This window comes from Atta cephalotes (genome assembly GCF_000143395.1).
Source record: "Atta cephalotes unplaced genomic scaffold scaffold00002, whole genome shotgun sequence".
NCBI lineage: Eukaryota > Metazoa > Arthropoda > Insecta > Hymenoptera > Formicidae > Atta > Atta cephalotes.
In genome coordinates this window covers 10,648,973-10,659,438 of record NW_012130066.1, presented here as the reverse complement: position 1 = coordinate 10,659,438, position 10,466 = coordinate 10,648,973, and positions in this window count along the sequence as shown.

The window sequence follows — 10,466 nt, the reverse complement described above, 5'->3', positions numbered from 1 at the left end:
ACATTGAGTATTTCGCATATAAAGTATTTTTTAAATTCGAATAAATTCTTCCCAAAGAGCACAAAGTTGTCTAAAAGATGATTAAAAGACAACTAAATTGTTATAAAGATATTTTTAGTGAAAAAATATAGTTGACGAAAAGATAATTAAAAGACGACAAATGTAGTCTGCTAATCAATATTTTTATAAAAAATTTTTATAAAAAATAAAAAAGACGTCTTTTCATTATCTTTTAGTACTTATTTTGTGCTATCTGGGATCATACGTTTCATTTAGTTCTAGAATATATCAAAATTAGAAACAAAAAATAGATCTATGTTAATATATATAGATATGATATATCTAAAAAAAATCATATATATAATAAATAACAAGAAACAGTATCATTTATGTTTTACTTTTTAATTTAATAGAATTTAACTTCATTAGTTAAGATTGCAGCATCAAGAGTTTTAATTTTTAATACAATACATTAATTTTTTTCGAAGCATAATAATTTTTGACAGAGAATTAAAGTTGCCATTACTTAGATTGGAATAAAAAGACCTTTAATAAAAATATCCTTGGAAAAAATTAAAAGTACTAGTAATTGAGTTAAATTATTAGTATTATATACAAAAGGCTGGTTTCACAACTCGATTAAGCCGAATCAATCATATAGTTATCAACTATAAAGTAATCAATTCTATTAAATAGCAAATACAAGTCTACGGCCAATTAAGTAATTAGCATTTGGTGAAACCGACCCAAATGATTCTTCATGAAAAGCACGCATACTTAATGCTTTTTTTACCATTTTTTAAAAAGGTAAGTTCGTATATAATAAAAAACACTACCATTTGTGTTTTACTTTTTAATTTGATAGAACTTAACTTGATTAGTTAAGATTGTAGCATCTGGGTATCTTATGCATCATGTAGCATCTTATAGCATCTTTTAATTCTTCATTTAATATATTGGGAATACAAATTAGTTCGGTCCGTTTCCCTAAAGATGGCTCCAGTTGTTGTGAATGGTTTATAGTGACAACTGATTTTGGCGGTTTCAGAGAGGTTAAACTGCTAATAATATTCAGTTTATATCGCTTTGAGATTCATACAAAAACCTTGATTTTTACTGTGTTTAAAATGTCAAATTTTGTGTTAACCAAGCAGCATTTGCGGGAGGTTTTGATTTTCTGCTTTAATTGGAAGTACGGCTGAATCCCATCGAATGTTTGAAGTTTATAGTGACACTGCTCCAACTGATAAATCATGTAGGAAATGGTTTCGACTTCCATCAAAGATGGAGATTTCAGCGTGAGGTCAAGTCTCGCTTTGGACAACCAAAAAAATTCGAAGATAAAGAATTAGAGACATTACTTAAAGAAGATCAGAGTCAAACGCAAGAGAAGCTTGCAGAATCATTGAGGGTAACTCAACAAGCCGTTTCTGTACGATTGAGAGCCATGGGAATGATTCAAAAACAAGGAAATTGGGTGCCTTACGAACTGAAACCGAAAGACGTTGAAAGACGATTTTTCACTTGCAAACAGCTGATCCAAAGACAACAGAGAAAAGGTTTTTTCCATCGGATTGTGGCTGGAGATGAGAAGTGGATATTCTATGACAACCCCAAGAAGAAAAAATATTACTCTAAGTCCGGTCATTCGTTGCCATCGACCTCAACATCAACACCACGGCTGAACATTCATAGTTCGAAGATCATACTCTGTATCTGGTGGGATCTAAAGAGTCTTATTTATTATGAGCTGCTGAAATCTGGCGATTCCATTACGGACGATCGGTATCGACTACAATTGATTCGTTTGAACCATGCATTGAGAAAAACGACCAGAATACGAACAAAGACGTGATAAAGTTATTCTTCTTCAACACTCGGCCTCATGTCGCTAAAGTCGTAAAAAAATATTTGGAAACGTTCAAATGGGATGTTTTATCGCACCCGCCGTATTCTCCGGACATTGCTCCTTCTGACTTACTTACTAGTTGTTCCGAAGGATGCAGCAAATCACCGGTTCACTTCTTTCGCAGAAATTGAAAATTGGCTCCAAAATTGGATCGTCTCCAAAGAGTCATTTTTTCGAGATGGAATTCGAAAATTGCCTGAGAGATGGGAAAAAGTAGTAGGCAGCGATGGACAATACTTTAATTGATTTGTTCATTCATTTTGTTTTGAAATAAATGCATTTTTGAACACAAAAAAACGGATCGAACTAATTTGTACTCCTAATATTAATTTTTTTCGAAGAGATAATAATTTTTGACAGAGAATTAAAGTTACCTTTACTTAAGTTGTTAAATTAACAAAGCAAATAAATAACGAATACAATGAAAAATTTTAAAAATCATTAGTAATGAAGTGTCAGTATATAAAGAATTCGAACGTCAAAATGTGCTAAGACAGATTATAATAAGATAAGATATATAGTCGACAGTAGATTACATAGTGATCCCTTGATAAAATAATTTTGTCTAATTCCTCGATTGAAATCAAGAATTCAGTTTATCACAGACTTGTATCAAACGATTTGAGAATTTATTTTTACGAATATTTTATGATATTCTATAGGACGAGAATATAATTTAAAATAATATAATTAGTAAATAATAAGAAATACAGAATCAAATCATAACTCACATTAATTTATATAAAATACTATAATTAAAACTCTCAAACAAAGATCTGATCAAGTACATTAAAAGTTAAGTATTACTCGTTTGAAAATTGATTGATGTAATGTAGGTCAAATAAAAGTAAGTCAATAAAATCGAATGTAAAAACAACGTTAGCCAAACGAAAAGACAATTACAGATAAGAATTAATAAACATCGCAATAATATAAAATTAGACCAAACACACACTCAATAATCTCGAAACATATTATCAAACCAATCATCATAAAAAAACCATCATAATTTTAATTGGAAAAATGTTAGTATTCTTGGTTTTGAAAAGAATTATCGCAAAAAAAATATTTCTGAAATGATATTAAAGAATAAAAAAACGGTTTAAATTTAATGAAAGATACTGAATTATTGGACATCTCTTATTAACATACTTGACGATATACGTGAACATAAATTGTCACCGTTTTGAACAGACTTGTTTTTACATTCGATTTTATTGACTTACTTTTATTTGATCTACACATTACATCAATTTTCAAACAAGTAACAATCAACTTCTAATTTTAATGTACTTGACCAGATCTCTATTTGAGAATTTTAATTATAGTATTTTATATATAAATTTTATATACATGAGTTATGATTTGATTCTGTACTTCTCATTCACACTAATTATATTATTTTAATTCATCTTCTCGTTTTACAGAATATTATAAAGTAATGAATTCTTAAATCGTTTGATGAGAATCTGCGACTGGATTCTCGATTTCAACCGAGGAATTTGGCAAAATTATTTTATCGAGGAACACCATGTAATCTACTGTTGACCGAAGTATTTTAATCTTTTTATCTTATTATTATATTAACAAATTTTGACGTTTCGAATTCTTTATATATTGACACTTCATTGATGATTTTTAAAATTTTTCATTGTATTCGTTTTCATTGTATTTATTTGTTAATTTAATATTGTATTTCTGCGTTTTAACACTGAAGAAGACTTTGTAAGCCGAAATGTTTGTTTAAAATATTATATAGTATTTATATTCTTTTATATATTATTTGCATTAATTTAAAGTTATTCTAATTATAAGCTCGAAATAAGCCACATATAACACTGTTTAATTTTTTTAGAAAATATACGAGCTTTTTACTCTACGATATTGTATTATTTATTAAAAATCATTGAATATTCATTTTCAATAATTTTTTACTCAAATATTATCAACAGAAAAATAGCGAAAGATAAAAATTATTTATTTTCTTTTCATAAAATTCAGAGAATTTTTTTTAGAATTTTTTCAGAATTTTTTAATACCGTATTTTCTCATGTTGATAAAAAATAATTGTCAATAAGAAAATGCAGCACTAAAAAATTTTTTTTTAATTTTGAAAAAATTTTTAGAGTTCTATGAAAAGAAAATAAACAATATTTATCTGTCGTAGTTTTTTTTGTAAAGTATTAATAGTATTTGATATTTGGCAATTTTCAATAATTAATATCTTGTTAACTATTGCGAAAATTGCAAAAAAATACAGGTTTTTTTCGACTCAGTTTAGTCCGCTCTGCCCACCAGTATTGTCGGCAGAATTATCAAACACCTTGTATACTCAAAGAAAAAAATATTGGATATTTGTGATTATAAATGCTTGATTAAGAAATTATGGTCTATTTTTATGGTTATTATTATTACAATATTTGTATAATAATCTTATATGTGCATGGTTAAAACAATTATAAATTTACAGTTGATCCAAGAAATGGACCATAAATTATAGTTAAATTATAGTTAATTATAGTTAAATTATAGTATTTGCACAACTATTCAACAACTTCTCTCAATGTACTAATGCATTAATTACACATGATTATAATCAATTATATAGGGTGACTTTTTGACATATTGTTTTTGGGCAGAACGGACTAAATTAAATCAAAAAGTCTTCTACTTTAATTTTCGCAAGTACTTTTTTAGTTTTCAATAAGTAGAATATTTAATTGGCATATAAAACTACTTTAAGATATTTTTAAGAGTTTTTAAAAAAGTTTTTTAAGATATTTCATAAAGAATACTGAAAGAATTATTAAAGTTATCTTATGTATCGATTATTTGATAATCTTTAGAAATTAATATTTTATTAACTATTGCAAAAACTGTAAAATAGAACTCTATAACTGTTTAGGTCCGAGCTATGTACAAGCGGTGTGTCAAAAAGTTTGAGACACTGTGTAAAAAGTAAGTTATATAAAATTAATAAACTTTGATAAAAACTTTGGTAAAAAGATTTAAAAAAATTATAAAAAAGTGTAGAGAATGTAGATATTTCACACATGTTTTGAATGTTATAAATACAACTCTTTAATACTGGAGAAAATGTGAATAATATCACGGATTTGATCGTGAAGATGCAGAATTTTCGCGTCAATTCTCGATCTCGTAAGAGGGAGATTGAAAGGAGATGGAAAAAGAACGAGATAAAATAGAACGAGAAAGAGGAGTAAGATGAAATGTCACTTAAAAGCCCGCTGATGCATCTTTTCGTAAATGCGAGCTAACACACAGTTTCGCGAAACGCTTTGTCGTCAACATCATACATATTTTCTCATCGTGAAGTATATCTAGCATTTTCATAGTCGTGTTTAAAAATAATTAAAAAACCTTAAAAAAGAAAAAGTGTTTGATAATTTAATTAGTGAATCGTTATAAGCATGAAATTTTTAGAGGTATGTAAATGAGAATACAATATAAACAGAGAGAGAGAGAGAGAGAGAGAGAGAGAAATGTTTTAAATTTAAGTGCATAGATGAAATATAATGTAAAAAATTATGTTTTTGGAGTCTTAAAGGTATCATTCTGAATGGAATACATAGACTAGATATAACACTTATTGTTAGATTTTATCTTGATTCTTATTAAGGATATTTGACATTTTACCTTAAAAAAATTCTTATTGTAATAATAATTCTGTATTCCAGTGAAATATTCCAAAAATGTAGGCACACATATTTACTTTGAATTTTTTATTAAAATAAATATTCCCTTATATTAAAGCAAATCAACGAAAAAATCGTAAATGTATATAACAATTATAATATAATGCCTTTAAAATTCATATACTAGCTGTTTATATATTAATTGGCATTTATTACATGAACAAAAACATATGTAAACGTTTCGATATATCATTTTCAATACTATACCACATCACTATACAACGACAAGATCTTTCCATTTATACTATTGCGATTCTTATTGTATTGCGATCCGTTACATATTTCATTAATATCGTGACTTAAATTTAAGATTGAAACGTTTACGTATATCTTTGTTCAAATAATGTAATAAATTTCAATTAACACATAAACAGCTAGTGTGTGGTTCTTAAAGGCATTCTGAGTCTTATATATATTAAAAGCTTAAGAATTTTATTTATGAGAAATTTTATATTATTATTAATTATATTTATTAAATAGATTTAAAATTAAAATCACGAATAAATATTTTTACATCTTAATGTTTATATCTAAAAAAATCTATAACTTCAATCATATTTTTTAGGAAATTATTGTTTTAAAAAATTCGAAAGCAATTTTTTTTTTTAATAAAAAAGATGTTTACCAAAAAATTTTGGATTAATAAAAAAATATTTCAGTATTTACAAATAATGCAAGAAACAGACTTTTTGTCCTTGCTAAATAATTAAAACAATTTTTCTATAAGAAAATAATACTATATCGATATTTGTTTAATTTCACATTTGAAATTCGAATTCAATTCGACACACGAGTAGAAGCAGTGCCTCAGTTTTACTTTAACTTTTATATAGGAACATCTCGAAAAAGATAAAAGATACGAAAGAATGAAATTGATATGGTCTAATGGAGCAAAAATAATGGAAAAATCAATTTAAAAAAATTGAGTTTTCAAAGTTATATGAAGGTTTGGCTATTAAAAAAAAGGAAATTATGGTTATATGATTTCTTTAATTATTCTACAATAAAAATATTAAAATAGTATATATCGATAAATCAATAGTTTATGAGATGTTTTACATTTGATTCTTTTACATTTTCACATAAAACATAAAATGTCTTGTAAACTACAAATATTTTTTTTATAAAATTATCTTAATACTTTTATGTTTTGAAGAATGAGATGCATTAATGAAAATGTAGTTGCCGTTTAAGAAAACTATTTTGCAAAAACTATTATGCATATTACAAATTATATTATTTTTATGAAAATTATTTATTTTTTTAAATGAGACACCCTGTATATATAGTTAATAGAGGCTTTCATGCCGTTGTATGTTCATTGGGTTTCTGACGCAGCAGGAAACGTACGGAAAACGGAGAAGTGCGTCACATCGTATTAGATTCATGATATTAAGTTCATTTTATACACTATAATATTCTGATAATATCAGAATTTTATGTATGTATATAAAGAATTTTAAGATAGATGAAAGTATTATTAAAAATCAGATTAAATGTTAATAAATAGTAATACGAATACTCGACATATAATGTTTTAATTAAATATTAATATGCAACAATATATTAATAATAAAATATTTTAATTTACATTAACAATATCATAATATATGTGTTTATATACTTATGTTGTGTTTTATTATCTTGACTTATAGAAATAATAAATACTTATAAATATATGCTAATGAAGTACATGCACGCACGCACGCATGTACGCACATTTATTCAAATCAAGCATTTTAATGCAAAATTATAGCTTTACCTATAACTTAATGTCATCTAGTTGTAGAGTATGAACACATAGTTCTGATAATTTTGTGATTGTATAGACAAATTTTAACAATATAAAGACTAAAATGTACGGAGAAGAAAAATTTTATATTTATTTTTCATATTATATTTACTAAATCTATTTAATATGTTTCTAAATTTACTTAAAATTTTATAAATGTAAACATGAAAATATTATAAATATTGTATAATGACAATTTTACGCAAAATTTATTTGCCTCTTCCCCTTTATACTAGATTGTCTAATATGGGCTTTATGTGTGATTATGCATACTACTACCGCTTGCGCGCTGTAAAGAGATAAACGCTATGGCGAGATCTCATGTGACTCGAGAGAACGAATGAACATGGGTGAATTTAAAACAGTCGTAAGAGTGCCACGCATACGTGCGCTCGATGTCAGCTGGAAGAGCGGAGAAAAATTATCATTATTTTTAAAGGTATGCCGCTTTATTCTTTATAGGAAACATAGAAAGAAATTACGCATTTTTATTTACTATTAAGTATGATTTTAATTTTTTTTAGTAATGCATTGTCTGTACTCTAATAATTAATCAATTATTAGATACAGACAATTATAAATATACGATACAAGAAAAGATAATAAAATTTCAAATGTCTAATAATAAATTAAATAAAAATTAAGTTTGAATATATTTTTTAATCTTTTCCTATGAACGAATACAGTACATTTTTCTTTTGCTTGAAAATACATTTCTTAAGGAAATTTTATTAAAATAGAAAATTTTGTTAGAATAGTACTAGAATAGTACTATTAGAATAGTATTATTAGAATAGTACTATATAGAATAGTACTATTAGAATTTAATTTTAATATAATTACAAAATATATTTTACGAAAAAGGATATGAATAGGTAATATCAATATTAGTCATATTGACCAGATTATTGATCATATACTGATCAAAAATACATAGAGAGATCTAATTAAATATAATTTAGAATTAATTAAAAATAAAAGGAGTTTATGAAAAAGATGTTAACAAAGTCAATTAATCAGATATTTTATTTGTTTAAATAAAACAAGTAAAATAATTAAAACTCAGAATTTCAAAAGAAATATAAAAAAAAGAATAGCTGTTTATTCTTCTATATTATACACAAAATTTGTAAAAATGTTTCGATCATTTTTTTAGATCTTTCTCAATATAAATAATAATCAAAATCTAATATAGAAGTAGATCTCTATTTGTAATATTATTCTTATCTCGCACATATTTAGTTTAGTTATTTTTTATATTTGTATTAAGGAAAGCCAAAAAAAATGGTTCACAAATTTTATATATATTATATAAGAATAAACGAATAAGAATTTAATTTTTTGCGCACTTATATCTGCTTGGCTTATTATGGCTATTCTTTCTTTTATTTTTCTTTTAAGAAAAAGGTATTGTAATATTATATTTAAAGAAATATTACCAAATTAATATTATAAAAATTGATGGTATTTCTATTTACATAGAAAGTTACAACAAGCATTCATAACACATAATTAATCTCCGTTTCTTAAAAATGCTTTGTTTACAAAATTATAATTAACTTCATTTGAATGTGTTGTTTTAAAATTTTTGGTCTGCAAAATATCTTAAACATGTTAAAATTACGTACAAGTAAATTTGTCAGTTTTAAAGTAGATCATGTCATTGCATTGGCAATGCCAAAATCATTCCAATCATGCCAAAATCATTCCAATAATTGCTAAATTGATCACTTAATTCTTTTATGATCGAAAATTTTTAATCAAATATTTGTAAATACATTATGTTGACAAATTTATCGATCGTATATTTATCGTATAGTTTTATAATAGTTTTATATAAGATACTTTTTTTGTTCACTTGGAGTTATTATCTAACATGCTGGTCGTATGTAACAAGTTATTTATCATTAGCATAATATAAATATGTGTAAAAAATATTTAATTATCAAATGTAATTTCTTATTTATTCAGGAATGATAAGAGCTCAAAGATTGAGGGAATCAAGTTAGAGGGAAGCAAAATAAGCAACATTCTCTTTCAAAGATTAAATCGATATTATTACATTTCAATTAACAAGAAAAAAAATAACAAAAAATAAAGTAAAGATAAACAATTAATCTAAATTGATTAAGATTGAAAAAAATGTTAACAAGGATAGCGATAAGATATCTACATAAAAATAAATCTCAATAAATCGAAAAAAGAAAGTGCTATCGAAATGGAAATGAAATCAATTTTTTCCAAGCAATTTTCTTCTTAAAGAAGAAAAAGAAGATGGATGAATCGCCGAAACTCTTTCGACTTCCGGGAACTATCGAGGAAGAGGAAAAAGTAAAACAGCAGAGGAAGACAGAATGTCAAACGAAAGAATTGCTAGACAACGCGGCGGAATCTCTTCTTCTAAATCGAAAAAGCTTAACACTTTCCAATTTACCAAGAAATGTCACTCTCATTAGAGTTAGCACTCAGAGCAGCAGTATCACTGGCGGTATTGGTAGACAGGACTCCACCAGGTAAAAATCTATCTGATTTAGATCGTCTTTCCTTCTAATGTTTGTTTATCTTTTATTCAGATAACGCAGATTTTATTTATTTATATTAATTATATTAATTATATTTAAAATATTGAATAAAGTCAGTCTATTGCAAAATTGTTTATTTTTGATAAAGCCTCATGCTAAAACATACGCGTCATTTGTCGATTACGTAATTATTGACATCTTTGCTCAACAAGTGCTGTCTCTACAGTTTTAAATAGATTAGACAAAGAAACAAAGAGACGTATTTCGTATATTAAAACGTTTAATTTATACGAATATTACAAAAAAAATCTCATTGGACCATACGTGTGAGTACACAACTAATAGGAAATAAAAACGATCGAAGCCAGATTAAGTGCTTAAATAATTCTACATTTGTTATCATGAAAATTGCGCGCCGAATTGATTTTTCGTTTTTATATATTTGTTTAAACCCAAACTTGACAGAATTGTAATAATAATATAATAATTTGATGTTAGACATCTTGGAAAGATCTTAATATTGCTGA